A 16,294-nucleotide genomic window follows, 5' to 3' on the forward strand; every position below is an offset into this window, starting at 1 on the left:
TGAGAATCAGGGCAGGGACCCAACTCCAGGGGAAGGAGGCACACATGGTGGGGAACATGAATCTCCTATTGGGCGGCCACCTTGCCATGCTGATATAAATCACAGGAGGGTGGCCCAGCCCAGTACTGGGAGGGAACCAAATGCAGGAGAATGGGTCCTCAGGATAAAGAGAGGCAATAGTGAGACAATGGGGCAGAGCTTGGGTCTCCCAGAGACAGGGACTGGCTGTGAATGTTGACTGGGCTCCATACCAGATGTGAGAGCAGGCCCATTTGATTTACTCTCTCCAAGCCTCAGTTTTCCCATCTATATATGGGTGTATTTCCTATAGTGTTGTGAGGCTTAAATGACATAGCCTGTGTAGTGCACTTAGCACACCTGTGAACAAATGTGAGGGTGTTAGACATTCCTTCTATCTGCAGAATGAGAGAACCTGATAATCTCTCTTCTTTTGACAAAAATTCTTCACGCCCCATGCTTATAAAACACTCTCATCTCATTATCTTGTAGAATCCTCATAACTCACGAAAAAGGTAGAATTTCTCCCATTTCACACACGGAAATGAAGGCTGTGAGAAGTATAGGGACTTGTCCAAGATCGCCGAGCTGCAGCTAGAACGTTCGTAGAATGGTTTTACAACCTGCTGCGCTACATCATAATCCCATAATAATCAGTGATTATTTCCCTAAAATAAACCTATTCATATCTCACCTTCTAGTTGGTTGCTATAGAAGCGACCAGATGCCCTAGGATATGCCATTGAAGAAGTTGGGATTGATGGATAGAAGCAGCATAGGACTTTGAAAAAAGATGCCATTTCCTGTCTCAGAGAAAACAAGGACCTAAGGCATGCCAGAGAAAAATTGATTTCCACCTAGCTTCTGGTCATGGCTGAGGGAAATTTTAGGGAGAAAAGGCTAAGAAATCCAAGGGTTGATCTTTTGCTCATCCAGAGTCCTACTAAAATAGAAATTACTTAATGCATATTTCAGACTACATACCTGAAAGCACATGGACTCTGGAGTCCTCATGACTGGCTTAAACCCCATCTAGTTCTGTGTGACTTTGAGAAGGCACTCAACCCCTCTGAGCTGCAGTTTCTTCGTTAATAAGCCAGAGATAATACTAGTTTCTGTGAGGATTAGTACTGGTTATATATTATATATATAACATAATATATATTATGATATATAATATGTATAACATAACCAAAAAACCAAACCCATTGCTGTCGAATCGATTTCAACCTCATAGCGATCCTCTAGGACAAAGTAGAACTGCTCCATAGGGTTTCCAAGGAGAGCCTGATGGATTCGAACTGCTGACCTTGTGGTTAGCAGCCGAGCTCTTAACCACTATGCCACCAGGGTTTCCATATAATATATATTATTTATATATTACTATATATATAATACATATTTTATATATATATGACTATATATATATTACCCCTTGCCGTTGAGTTAATTCCAACTCATAGCAACCCTATAGGACAGAGTAGATCTGCCCCATAGGGTTTCCAAAGAGTGGCTGGTGGATTCAAACTGCTGACCTTTTGGTTAGCAGTCTGAGCTCTTAACCACTGTGCCATCAAGGCTCTGTAATATATATTACATATATATAATGTATTATAAGGAACTGTCTTAGGCTGAGTTCTCTAGAGAAGCAAAACCAGTAAAGCATATAAAAATATATATAGAGAGAGAGATTTGTATCAATGAAATGGCTCACATGGTTGTATTGTGTTGTTGTTAGGTGCTGTCAAGTCAGTTCCGACCCATACAGCCCCTATGTACAACTGAACAAAACGCTGCCCAGTCCTGTGCCATCCTCACAATCATCATTATGCTTAAGCCCATTGTTGCAGCCACTGTGACAATCCATCTCATTGAGGGTCTCCCTCTTTTTTGCTGACCCTCTATATTACCAAGCATGATGTCCTTTTCCAGGAACTGATCCCTCCTGATAACATGTCCAAAGTATGTGAGATGTAGGCTTGCCATCCTTGCTTCTAAGGAGCATTCTGGTTGTACTTCTTCCAAGCCAGATTTGTTTGTTCTTTTGGCAGTCCATGGCATGTTCAGTACTCTTTGCCAACACACATATGAAAGGCTTCAATTCTTCTTTGGTCTTCATCATCCAGCTTTTGCTTTCATATGAGGAGACTGAAAACATGGCTTGGGTTAGGCACTCCTTAGACTTCAAGGTGACATCTTTTCTTTTTAACACTTTAAAGAGATCTTTTGCAGCAGATTGGCCCAATGCAATGCATGATTTGATTTATTGACTGCTGCTTCCATGGGTGTTGATTGTGTATCCAAGTAAAACGAAATCCTTGACAACTTCAATCTTTTCTCTGTTTATCATGATGTTGTTTATTGGTCCAGTTGTGAGGATTTTTATTTTCTTTACACAGTTTGTTTTCTCATACAGTTGTAGAGGCTGGAAAATCCCAAGTTCATGGGTCAGGCTGGAGGCTTCTCCTGACTCACGTAGCTGCAGGGTCTGGTGAATACAAGATTGGAAGGTCAGGGCTCTGGGTCACAGGCTGCAGAGACTGATGAATCCCTAGATCAGCAGGCAAGACGGCAGGTAAACTGCTAGCTCAAGCCCCAAGAACTGAAGGTCAGATGAACAGAAGCCAGCTGCAGGAGCCAGAACAAGCAAAACCCCACAAGCCTTACCAGAAAGTCCACCTATATTGGATGCAGGCCACACCCCCAAGGAAACTCCCTTTCAAGTGATTGTCTACTGACAGCAGATCCCATCATGGAGGTAATCACATTATATCAGATCTCATCATTGAAGTAATTGCATCATTATACAACTGCCAAACTATATCATAACTGCCAAACCACTGAGGATCATGGCCCAGCCAAGTCGACACACAATGTCAGCGATCACAGGAACCTTGGAAGAAAGCCCTGGCCATCTGCTTCTGAAAGGTCACAGCCTTGAAAACCCTATGGAGCACAGTTCTACCCTGCACAGGTGGAGTCCACGGGTGGAGAACAATGTGATGGCAGCTGGTTGGTTAGTAGTTACATACATCCTTAGCACCAGTTGTAAGTTGCTGTGGAGTCAGTTCAGACTCATGGCCACCCCATGTGTGTCAGAATAGAACTGTGCTCCATAGAGCTCACAAGGTTGATTTTTTGGAAGTAGATTGCCAGGCTTTTCTTCCAAGGCACCACTGGGTAGACTCAAGTCTCCAAACTTTTGGTTACCAGCTGAGTTCATTAACCATTTGCACCACCCAGGGCCTCCACTCCTTAGCATAGGGCCTGAAGGTAGTATGCACCAATTGCACGTTAGCTGTTACTTCTATTGATATTACTAAGACAAATATCAATCAGTGATTTTTTATTTATTTTTTTATTTCATGAATCAGCAATTACCAGTAGTTTAATATTGAAAAAAAAACAGGAAAAAATTAGATGAAGCCTTCCAAAGGTAGGAGGCCAGCCAGGAAAACTTTCTGAACATTCAAGTCAGGGGCAGTGACTGCTCCTGCTTCCCCTACAGCTGAGTGGGAAGACTGTTAAGTGAAAATGGAATTTGAAGAGTGATAGGATAAATACAGAAAACCTGACGAACTCAAGTGACTTGAGAGACCTTTACCCAGACCTGGAACCATCTTTGCTAATTAGTAGCTCATTTCTTACTGTGGACTTACCCAGCAACTGGGGTGGAAGAAACATCATGTGATTTTATAAGGTTCCAATGTTGAGTCCCAAACACGCTTACAGTATAAGATTCATTAATTAATTAATAACTGCCGAGGTTTTAGAAAGCAATTTGGCAAAGTTGATGTTTTCGAACAAAATTAATTTCTCAGAGAATTAGTTACAGTGGTAAACAAATTGAAACTACTTTTAATTCCAAATGTCAGCACATCCTTACAGGAGCATAGTATTCATGGTACATATATTCATTTATTTCTTAAAATTCCCCCATAGCAATCTTAGGAAGTATATTTTGCCAGCTTATTTTTTCTTTTATTAAACTTAAAAACAGACAAAAGTCAAGTTACAACAGGGGACTCTGCAGATATTAAATGTATAAAGCTTTTTAATGATACTGCAAAATGCTTGTATTTTAATATTAAGTAGGAAAAAAATGAGGTTACCATGCGCGTTATATAGAATCTCAAGTATCTAAGGCTACTCACAGAAAAAAAAGTTCTGAGGCTATTTAATACTGAGAAGTGACTATGGGAGTGGTTTTATTGTATTTAATTTTCTCATTTTATTTTAAACTTCTACATGAAGCGTGTATGCCATTTACAATCAGAAAATAAAGTATTATTTTTTAAAAAAAGGTCAGGGTCACTATGAGTCAGAATTGACTCAACAGCAACTTTTTTTTTTTTTTTTTTTAAAGTATAGAGAATGGACAATAAGAGAACATACAATATTCTCCCCTTGGAGTTGAAGGCAACTTCAATCTCACTGTTTTAACGCTTTGTAATCTAACTTTACGAACCCCAAGCTGCTGTCACTGAAGTTGTAATTCTTGGTTCCCACATGGCAGAAAAGTCTCCCTCTGTCCCTGTCTGACTCCGCTATGAAAAAAGAAACAAGCTGTTCACATCTGTCTTATCTTTTAATAATTGTATTTTAAATTATAGTTATTTGTCAAAAACTCTTAAACTTTTCACTGTGGATCTATAAATTCCATGACCTGTCTCCTCTGGAAAGGGCTGACGTAATTAGAAAGGTTCCGGTATCAATCATTCAACTAAGATCATCAATAACTCTGAATATTTTAGACAAAAGATCAGACCAACCCTGCCTCCCCTCCGCTCAGCTACAGTGCTGTCATTGCTGCTAAGGGAATTTTAAATCTTCTCTTAGAAGGAAGTTTCCTGGGGAGACTTCTTTGCAACCGCCAGTTAAGGGGAGGCTAATTCTTGTTCTCTCTACGGAATTAGCAATAGACTAACAAATGTGGTTAAAGGTAGCCTGTTTGGAATGAAGTGATTTTTTTTCTGACATTTGATGGGGATGGTGGTCGGTTTTTCAATCCTCAGATCGGGAGGACTAGTACACTCCAGCCTGCTGTTTATGGATTAAAGTGGGCTGCAAAGAAGCTGTTCCCTTCTCTCGTCACCCTAACAGGTGATTTCTGGAGGATGTGGGGAGATTAGCAAGAGTTGATTTTTGTATTCTATTTCTTCCTATGTATTTGTACATGTTTTCTTACTGCAACAATAGTGGCATTTTAAGTGTGTTCATCTCTCCTGCTTAGCCCCCCTTCCTGATCTACGAGGAGGGAGTTCACTCACCCAGGGATTACCTCAAGGAGGGAAATTCTGGGCTGCTCAACCACATTCCTGTCTGGAAGCTTAGAACTGGGTAGTTCCTAACTCCCCTGGTGGCACAGAGGTTAAGTGCTAGACTGCTAACCTAAGAGTTCATGGTTCGAACCCACCCAGTGGCTCCTCAGGAGAAAGACCTGGTGATCTACTTCAGTAAAGATTACAGGCAAGGAAACCCTATGGGGCAGTCCTACTCTATGCCACTATGAGCTGGAGTTGACTCAACGGCACCAACAGCTCCTCACTGAGCTCAGCCCACCTTTCTTTACTAGGTTGACAACGCCGATTTCACTTTCTTACATGATAAATGACATTTGTGTTTACTTTTCCTAGGGATGCAATGACAAAGTACCACAAATGGGGAGGTTTAAAGCAAGAGAAATGTGTGCTTTCACAGTTCTGGAGTCTACAAGTCCACAATCAGGGTGTCAGCCATGTTGATTCTTCCTGAGGGTTCTGAGGGAGAATCTGTTCCTGCCTGTCTCCTAGCTTCTGGTGGGTGCCAGCAATACTTGGTGTTCCTTGCCTTGTAGATGCACTGCTCCAGTCTCTGTCTCTGCCTTCACACGGCAGTATCCCTGTGCATCTGTCTCTCTGTGTCTCTTCTCATCTTCTTATAAGGACGCCATTCTTATTGGATTAGGGCTCACCCTACTCCAGTATTACCTCATTTTAACAACTGATTATATCTTAGCTGAGACTATTTCCATATAAGTTCACATTCACAGGCACCTGGGCTTAGGACTTGAACATAATTTTTTGTGGGGACACAGTTCAATCCATAACAGGAGTATATCATAAACAATTCTCTAAGAATATACGTGGTTCAGAAAAAGTCTTCGTTTTCTGTGAATATATGATAATAATTTGCTGTATAATATTTAAATCCATGCAATCTTAGGTACTCTATTTGTTTTAAATAAAATCAAATCTGAGCTTCCACTGACCAAAACTCAATCTGTCCTATTATGGTGACTACCTGTTTTCCTTGGGAGCTAAGGACACACGTCCAAAACAGAAAAGGGATAAGGCCTTTAGTTATGGCGGGCACCATCCTTCCCTTCCCTTCCTCCACCACACTTCACTGCAATCAGAATCTTAGCAATCAGGGTGCAGGCACAGAGACTCTCCACAGACCTCTGTCAAGTCTTTGCACAGATCCTGGAGCCATCCCATAACTGGGGTGCAGCAGAGAAGCGAGGCCCAGATCTCTCTAGTTCTAAGCCTCTGACCCACCATTACCTCTAGACTATGGAAACCTCGCCTCTCTCCCTCGTGGGACAGACTCCACCACACCAGTGCCAGGTTCTATGTTTCCGCCTTGACCAGCTGTCACCTCCCAAATACATCCTGACTGGGTGCTATCTTTTGTGACCCTGCAATGTCTCTTTTCAGCCTTGAAACACAAAAGCTGTTAAAAGCTCCCCGGAGGGAAGGCCTCTGTTTTCACATAGACAAACTGGTATTTACTTTTTGTAGTTGTTGTTTTTGCTGACGTCAAGTCGATGCTCACTCATGGCGATTTCATGTGTGCAGAGAACAGCTCTATAGGGTTTCAAGACTGTGACTTTTCAGAAGCAGATCCCCAGCCCTTACTTCTGAGGTACCTCTAAAAATCCCACTGTTGTTGAGTTGATTCCAACTCCTAGCAACCCTACAGGACAGAGTAGAACAGCCCTATGGGGTTTCCAAGGAGTGCCTGGTGGACTCGAACTGCTGACCTTTTGGTTAGCAGATGGACTCTTAACCACTACGCCACCAGGGCTTCCGAGGTACCTCTAGTGGGTTTAAAATGCCAGCCTTTTGATTAGTAGTCTGGCACTTAACCATTTGTGCCACGCAGCGACTCCTATTTAATTTTTACAACACTAGAATTGGATAAAGTTATCTGCATTTTGGCAGATAAGGAAACTGAGAGACAGAGAGTTGAGGTGACTTCACGTATTACCAAGTTCCTTGGACCAGAACTGGTAATAAGGTCCAGGCATCCATTTATCCTTCAGCAATACTCTACTCAACTACTATGCTAAAGGTTGATGGTTTGAACCCGCACAGAGGCGCTTGAAAGACAAGCCTGACGATCTGCATCTGCAAGATCACAGCCTTTCCCCTATGGTGCAGTTCTATTCTGTACACATGAGGTCACTATGAGTTGGAATAGACTCACTGGCAACTAACAACAACATCACTATACTACGTAGGGTGACCAGTTGTCCCAGTTTGCCCAGGCCTGAGGAATTTCCCAGAACTTGGGACTTTCCATGGTAACACTGGCACAGAGCCAGCAACCCCTGCTACTACATTCTGGGAACATCAAAGAGGGTCATAGGATTGTAAGATACTTGTAGTATTTCAAAAGCTTAACAAGATCAGTTTCTACTCACATTTCATTCGTTAACTTTGTATTTGAGTCATTATTGCTACTCTTTCCCCGTTTCCTTTTACTCACTTTTTTTTTTTTGTAGCTATTCCCTCCCGCGCGCAGCACAGGCTCATTTATTTCTTATGGAGCGGTCTTTAGCAGGAAGGCACTCTTCCTTTTGATTCCACCATTCATTTTAATACATCGTGAAAAGTCATCTGGAGACCATGGAAGTCGATGTTAGACAGTGATGGCTTCACATTCTGGCATTATTAGTCCTGAGTAATGTCGCTTTGAGTAAGTCATTTAAACTCTTGTGTCTTAGTTTACTCAAATACAATATTCCACATTCTGTCTATCTCATACAACCATTTTTAGGTTCAGATAAGGTGTTCTAAATAAAAGTAATTAACAGTTTTAACTAATGATGAATATATTTGACAGGGAGTAATGGTTATTCTGCCTAGAAGAAGAGGAGGGTGCCCCTGTCTTATGTAGGGTCTTGCCGAGAGGAATAGCCCTGTTTGTTGGCAGAATGCATTTCTGAATTAGAATTATTTTGATCAACCAAATGCTGATTTATTATAGATGGTGCACGGAACCTTCCAAGTGTTCTCTGGTGCACATTTCCACTTAGAATGGTATCCTGGCAGATACCATGGTGTGCCCATTTGGCTCTGGGTGTAAATTCACTCTTGATTGAATTTCTTCTCACAGAGTCATCAAAAGCTTGCTTGAGTGACTTTTCTGGTCCCCATAGTCTCTAGCCTGACTGGGGCAGGTGGGCCTGGTCTGCTCGGGGGATTGTTTACTGGGAAATCCCCCACTTCTGTCCCCACCATTGTCAACTCGCTGCCGTGTCCAGAGAGCTAATTGGGGAAGAGCCTCTTGCTGATTGTCTCAGGCACATGGAAGCTGTTATTTAGAGTAATTCCATGTGCAAGGTTGTTAATTAAGGCTTCTCTCTGCTGGGGCCAAGCCATAGATGCCCAGTCTTCTCAGGAATGCCCTGGGATGTCATGTGAGAAAGGGACCAACTCAAGAACAGAGATGATGCCATCAGTTCAGCCCCCGGAAACTTATTAGAAAATCCAACTATCTTTAGAGATGGTCTGGGCTGAACAAAATGAAAACAAAACAAAACAAAACAAAGAAACCCTGTTGCTGTTGAGCCGATTCCAACTTATAGCAACGCTATAGGACAGAGTGGAACTGCCCCATAGGATTTCCAAGAAGAGGTTGGTGGACTTGAACTGCCAACATTTTGGGTAGCAGCCTGAGCCCTTAATCACTGCGCCATCAGGGCCACAGATGAAAAAGATCAGGGAGGAATGTAAAGTTCTAAAGTTGGGCCTGAGAATAGAAGTCAACAGTAACAATAATGGCTCGTGCTAGAAAAGGGAATTCTTAAGACGCCTTCACCAGTCTCCTACGCCTTTGCACATAGGCTTACCAGTTATCTCCTTGCTAGATACCAGGGCATTTGTGGGACCACACTTTATTGTGGGATCTCTACAGGTTGAGATCCATTCAAATTCAGAATTCTTTCTTAAGAGACCAGAAAGATCTGCTTCTAGCACAGACACAGCCTGTCTTTCTTTCTCCATATACCACGTGTAAGTCAAGTGGAATATTAGACTGGAGCCCAGGCTGCACACCATCTATCCATCCTCCAGCTGACATGCCCGAATATGCATGAGGTCTAGCTATAGCATGAGTAGGAAGCCAAGCTTGGATCCGGGTCATACCAGAGCCCCCTGTTTGGAGATTTATTTAGACAGGATGCTCATAAAGTGTTTCTTTGATTATCACTGTGCTGTTTTTCCTGGAATATTTAGCACCCTCAGGAACCCTTGAATGATGAGAAATGACAAGCAAGGCTTAGAAGACAGCCTCAGTGCCTTAGCACCACCCTTGCTTGCATCTTCAGCTTCAACTCGTCCACCTGCCCCCAGGACTCCCCAGGACTGTCGTCGGTTCACTTGGCTGAGTCACACTGATCTTCTGTTGCCAAGTTTTCTCTCTCCTGAGAGCCTTCTTAGTCAGTGTCCATAGTTCCTAGCAGAGCCCAACAAGTAATAGGCATTCAGTGAGAAGCGACTAACAGAGGGTAGAGCTGAGTTTAATTTTGTTACTATGATTTATATTGTGGTCACCTAAAATTCTCCACCTAAAATTCTCTTTTTCTACTTCTTTCCAGGACTAGCTCCTTCTCATGCTTCACCCTCAGTCTAAATGTCATATACTCACAGTCGACTTCGCAGACTATTCTGGAAATGTGATTTTTTTTCATTCATTTCCTATATTGCACCAATCACGATGTGGAGTTCATTTATTTTATATTAGTATATTACTTAGTTTACTTGTCTATTTTCTGTCAGCCCTTTTTAGAAGCTTGATGAAGGCAAGATCCTTTTCTGTTCCTTTTTTTTTTTTCCTGAATTCTGTTCCCAATATGTAGTAGTTACTCAGTAAATACACATTTTTTTTATTTTATGTATTAAATCATGAAGACATAGTGCTTATTTTGTGTCAGGTAACTATATCAAGGGTTTCATATGTATTTACTCATTAAATTCTAATAAGTATCCTATGAGTTAGATAGATTTATCACTTTGTAGAGGAAACTGAGCAGGGCAGGGTTTAGTAACTTGCTCAAGGTTGTTGTCCTTAGCTGCTATGGAGTCAGCTCAGAGTTACGAGGTAGTAAATGGCAGACAGGTTGACTTTGGAGTCAGTGCTTTGAACCACCAAACAATGGTGTTGCGCCCCTGAAACATTTTTGAACAAATGAAAGGATTAATAGATTATAAATCTCTGACCACAATATAAATCATAATAATGAAATTAAACTCAACTCTTTCCTCTATCAGTCATCTCTCATTGAATGTCTGTTACCTTTTGGACACTGCTAGGACCTGTGGTAGGTCCTTTTCAAGAATGACGATAATCACTTGATTTCTGGTGTCCACAACTCTTCAATGTGACTTCACAGCTCTTCCCATAAGGAAGTGAAGCCTGTATCTCCACCCTTTGAATCTGGGCTGACTATAGGACTTGCTCTGACCAACAGAATGTGATGGAAGAAATTTCCTTACCAGTTCTAAGCTTAGGCCTCATTGCCAAGACACAAACGAAAGTTCTGGGGTCTAGGTTCAAATGCCATGTTTCAGCAGGATCCTTTGACTTGTTTACTAGACTATGAAATGGACAAAAGGCAAACTGACCAAAATATGGCTGAATTTTAAAGGATGTGCATTTTCAGCAAATCCCAACTCCTCTCAAAGGCCTGTACCTTTGCAAGAGTCCCCGATCCCAAATATACACTGAAAATGGGCCATATAGTGGAGCAACTTCCAAAAGGGAAGAAAGATATTTCCTTGTGCCTTTCTTAGAAGGAAAATTTGCTCCAATGGGCCCTTCGAATAAGGCCTTTCAGGAAAATGGACAAGAGAGATTGTCCTGGAGTGCAGAACTGAGAGGCATGGTAGATGGGTCGACCGGGGAACTCATTCCACCAACACCCGAACCACAGATGGGAGCAATGGTACACACCCTCCCTTCTCCCCTTGTCTGGTGGAAGGCTTACCCTGGTCCTCCTCTGCCACTGTCTACAAATGTTGTGTAACCCTTTAATGTGCATGCCCCAGAGAGCCTAAACCTTGATCTCAATGTAAACTTTACTTTGTCTGCTTTGGGGGTATATCAATTATGTTTCACTTTTAACTTGAGATGGTTGCAGTATATTAGGTAAATCTTTAGAGATTATATACTTGGAAAGAAGGGTATGTGTTTATGCTGGGGGATTCATAGGTGGACTGTAGTGGACATTTCTAATTGCTATCTGAGCAGCATTTCTTCCTTGATAATTCCTCATCCTCACCTTTGCATTTATCTTTTTTTTTTAGTTACCTGCCTTTATCTAGAAAAATTATAACCACAAGATCCCACCATTCCCTCCATAGGAGTAGGTGGGACTCTGGCACCAACTGTCCAAAGAGACAACCCAGTCACTTGTATCCTGTTACAAAGATCCAGGGACAAATGCAGAACTACTTAACTCCTTCTGGAGGGATTGGCATGTTTAATAAGAGATCCTTTTCTATTCCTTCCCCACTTCCCAGAATTCTGTTCCAAGCATATAGTAGTTACTCAGTAAACATATATATATTTTTTATTTTATGTATTTAAAATAAAAATATGTAAGCCTCCATGACCCATCCTTGACTCCACATGGAGAAACACGAGAGCTGAGAGGTGAAGAGAAACAAATTTTCTGAGCATCGGACATCTCTGCTGGGATCCAGACTTGTGTCCTGTGTTTAGCGTTAGCTAAACCCGTAACTTGATCCTTTTGCTATACATGCCTGAGATGGATTTTAGTTACGTGTTTCTAAAGAACTTCAGATTAATGCAAGACCTTCATGGTAATAATAATGATGTTCATTGAATTCTGGCTCTGTGTTAACACCATGTGCTCAGAACAAGCACATGAGGTAGAAATAATTATTATAACTTATTATGAATAGGGAAACTGAGGCTCAGAGGGGCAAACAAGTTGGCTTAGCCACAAAGTTAGGAGATACAGGAACAGGGATTTGAACCCTGGTAATCTATCTCTAAAGCTTGTTATCGTTGTTGTTAGGTTCCACTGAGCTGGCTCCAACTCATGACAACTTTATATATAACAGAATGAAACATTGTCCAGTCCTGTGCCATCCCTAAGAATAGTAAGTATGTCTGAGCCCCTTGTTGCAGCCACTGTGTCAATCCAGCTAGTTGAGGGTGTTCCTCTTTTTTGCTGACCCTGTTCTTTACCAAACATGGTATCCTTCTTCCTTCAGGGACTAGTCCCTGCTGAGAACATGTCCAAAGTAAACTTCTAGGAGCATTCTGGCTGTATTTCCTCCAAGACAGGTTTGTTCATTCTTCTGGCAATCCATGGCATATTCAATATTCTTTTCCAACACCAATTCAAATGCGTCAGTTCTCTTTGGTCTTCCTTATTCATTGTCCAGCTTTTGCATGCATATGAGGCAACTGGAAATGCCGTGGCTTAGGGCAGGCACACCACAGTAATAAAGACTTTATAAAAATCGTGTTATAAAGGACACATGCTTGGTAAAGTAGAGGGTCAATGAAAAAGAGGAAGACCGTCAATGAGATAGATTGACATAGTAGCTGTAGTAATGGGCTCAAACATCTCTACTACCTAGTATTGTGAGGATGGCACAGGACCGAGTGATGTTTTATTCTGTTATACAGAGGATTGCTATGAGTCGGAACTGACTCGATAGCACGGACCAATAAGCATGCAATATACTTTATGACTACGCTGCATCTGCATCATCATCATCATCATGCTTCTCCTGCCTGATGAGTCTTTTCTAGTATTCGCACTTCCTGCCTGCCTCTGGGATGATGCTGTCACTCTAGGACAGTCAAAAACAAAAACTAAAGAAAACCTGTTGCCACTGAGTCCATTCTGACCCATAGCAACCCTATAGGACAGAGCAGAACTACCACATAGCATTTCTAAGGGGTGGTGGCTGGATTCAAACTGCTGACCTTTTTTTTGATTAGCAGCCAGCACTCTTAGCCACTACACCACCAGGGCTCTGTCTAGGATAGAGTAAGGAAAAATCAAAGTTCTTCCTCTGCCTTACAGCGCAGTGGAGCCTGAGCAGTAGAGAGGGAGAACCTGGGGTATTCCGTGATTTTAAGCCTGGATAACTCCCTAGGCTTTAAAATTAATCTCCATGTCTCCAAGGTTCTGACTGTTGGGATTACTGTGGAAACGTTTTTCTTTCTCTCTGGCTATTTTTTTTTTATTTGGCCAGGCTGCTACGGAGGCTTTTAGACTGGTACTGTAACATTGTGGATTGGACTTGTGAAAAACACAACACGGTAAAGAAGGTGGTTAGTTGGAGGTTATTAATGAAACAAATATTTTCTCAGCACCTATTACTACATAATAAATTAAAAGGAAGAGAGTAGGTAAACATAGATATAGAATTATTATGATACCCAGTCTTTTCTTTGGGAAAGTTATAATGTGATTTGAGAAATAAGCCAAATGTCTATGAAATAATGCTGAAGATTCATAAGGTGGCCTGGTCTTGCTGGGGACCCATCTGCCTATTTTACACTTTGTGCTAAGCTAATTTGTAGGTCAGGTGGACTTTTATCCATAAATTGTGGGGGCCAAAGAACCCCTTAAAATATCTGGAGTCAATGATTCTCAAACATAGGTGTGACTAAATATTGTCATGAAGATTGTTTAAAATGCAGATTCCTGAGAACCGCTCCAGAGCTACAACCCAAAAACAAACCCATTGCCATCGAGTCAATTCCTACTCATAGCTACCCTACTGGACAGAGTAGAACTGCCCTATAGGGTTTCCAAGGAACAGCTGGTGGGTTGGAACTGCTAAACTTTTGGTTAGTGAGCAAATGCTTAACCACTGGGCCATCAGGGCTCCTGCCCCAGACCTACCAAGTCAAAATGTCTGGAATAGGACCAGGAATCTGTACTTTTAAAAGGCACACCCAGTGAGATGTCTACTTCCAGGAAGATGGAATAGACATAATTTTCCATATTCCTCCCACCGAGTAAAGGAGCCCTGGTGGCACAGTGGTTAAGTGTTTGGCTGCTAACTGAAACGTTAGTGGTTTGAACCTCCCCAGTGGCTCCATGGGAGAAAGACCTGGCAGTCTGCTTCCACAAAGGGTACAGGTAAGAAAGCCCTATGGGGCAGTTTTAATATGTCACATGGGGTCCCTACGAGTCAAAATGGACTTGATGGCACCCAGCAACAACAACCCACTGAGTACAGCTAAAAACTCTGGAAATTATATATGGAAGAAACCTAGGGAGATTGAAAGGTGGAGAAGAGAAGGCAGACCATCTAGGAACTCAGGTCCTGAGGAATGTCGCAGTAATGAGTTGCCTGGTTTTCTTTCTGCCTCACATATCCCAGATGTGGATCTGAAGAAGGTGACCATCAGTAAATGCCAATGAAAGCAGACTGGAGAAAAAGCCCACTCTTTCTAGCCAAGGACCAGGAAACGGGAAATCTAGCAAGACAGAAAAGTTTTAGACAGTAACCACTCTACTCCAGTCAAACAACAAAGGGAAAACAGTGGCCCCAGTTCACCTACGCCACAGAGGATCGTGGGGAGCCTGGATTTCCACCCTCTCCTTCTGTAATGAGTACCCAGACTTTATCCAAGTATAACACTGGGTCAGAGGGAAAGCAAAGGACAATTTGCATAAGTCATGTGCTGCCTGCATTGTCTACCAGCCAAATCCAAAGTGATTATCCTAGGTTCCCAGGGAGCAATGATCTCTCATACTGAGTCCAATGACTGACTAGTATTGATGCATATCAATTTATGAGGGACAGTGCCAATGTATGTCTGCTGTCTTACTGTAATTAATAATAATTTCCCTTACCTTTCTTAAACGTCTAATTTGGATGATAGATGCTATGGTCCCATTGAGTAGGGTCCCTGAAGAATATTGTAAGATCCTGACAAAGTTGTTGCTTCTGTCTCTTTTCTTCTCAAATGGAATAAAACACGTTAAGAACAAAGACCATATCCAATCCTTCCTTATTTTTCTGAAGTACCTTTACTCTTTGGTATCAAATCTATATTGTTCAGTAAGTTTAAGAAAGAGTTTCAGAGTCCACATGGCCACATAAGCATCTTGAGGCCAGCAGTGTGTCTCAGCCCTTTCTGTATACACAGGCACTCGTGACTGTGCTGGTCTCAGCCATGAAAATCAATCAATGGTTGATCAGGGAATGCATTTTCTTCTCACTCTTTTGAGGGTACAATTAAGTCCAGGAAATAAATGGCTGCGCTATGTGTTGCCATTTGATCAGGTACTAAATGTAACTCTTTGGACCAGAACATTCACATCAGCAGTCACAAGTTCTCTTTAAGGCAGCGACATCAGCTCTTTGAGAAATTGGAATCCAGCTTTTTATCACTTTAAAGCAGAGGAGCCCTTGCCTGCAGTTTTCTTTTTAATGATTTATTAATACAGTTGGCATCTGACAGTTTGAGTGTTCTAATTTTGCTCGATCTGAATGCTACTTTTGACACTGCTGATGATCACATCTTCTCGACCCCTTTGAATATTATGTCAACTTAGCAGGATCGACTTTGAGTGGGTTTTGCTCATGTTTTCTCAACAGCATTCCCTTTGCCCGATGAGAGACTTCATTCATTTCTCTGAACTGATGTAATGCGTGGATCTCACTTTAGAGGCCTGGCTTTGTGCAACTCTTCACTCAGCCCACCCAAATGTGTAGTTTTCTAAAGTGCAAGTGAAGAGGAAAGAGAATAATTTTGATGTCAGGTTTGTGGCATTCAGATTCTACTTTCATGTGCCAAGTTTATTACCTCTCAGGTCTTTGGGGTTCTCATCTCTAAGAAGATATAATTGTGCTATGCTGTGCTATGCTGTGCTATGCTGTGCTATGCTGTGCTATGCTATGGCTATGCTATGCTATGCTGTGCTATGCTATGCTATGCTATGGAATGCTATGCTACAGCTATGCTATGGCTATGGCTATGCTGTGCTATGCTATGGCTATGCTAT

This window comes from Trichechus manatus, unplaced genomic scaffold (genome assembly GCF_000243295.1).
Source record: "Trichechus manatus latirostris isolate Lorelei unplaced genomic scaffold, TriManLat1.0 scaffold00022, whole genome shotgun sequence".
In the NCBI taxonomy this organism is placed as follows: Eukaryota; Metazoa; Chordata; class Mammalia; order Sirenia; family Trichechidae; genus Trichechus; species Trichechus manatus.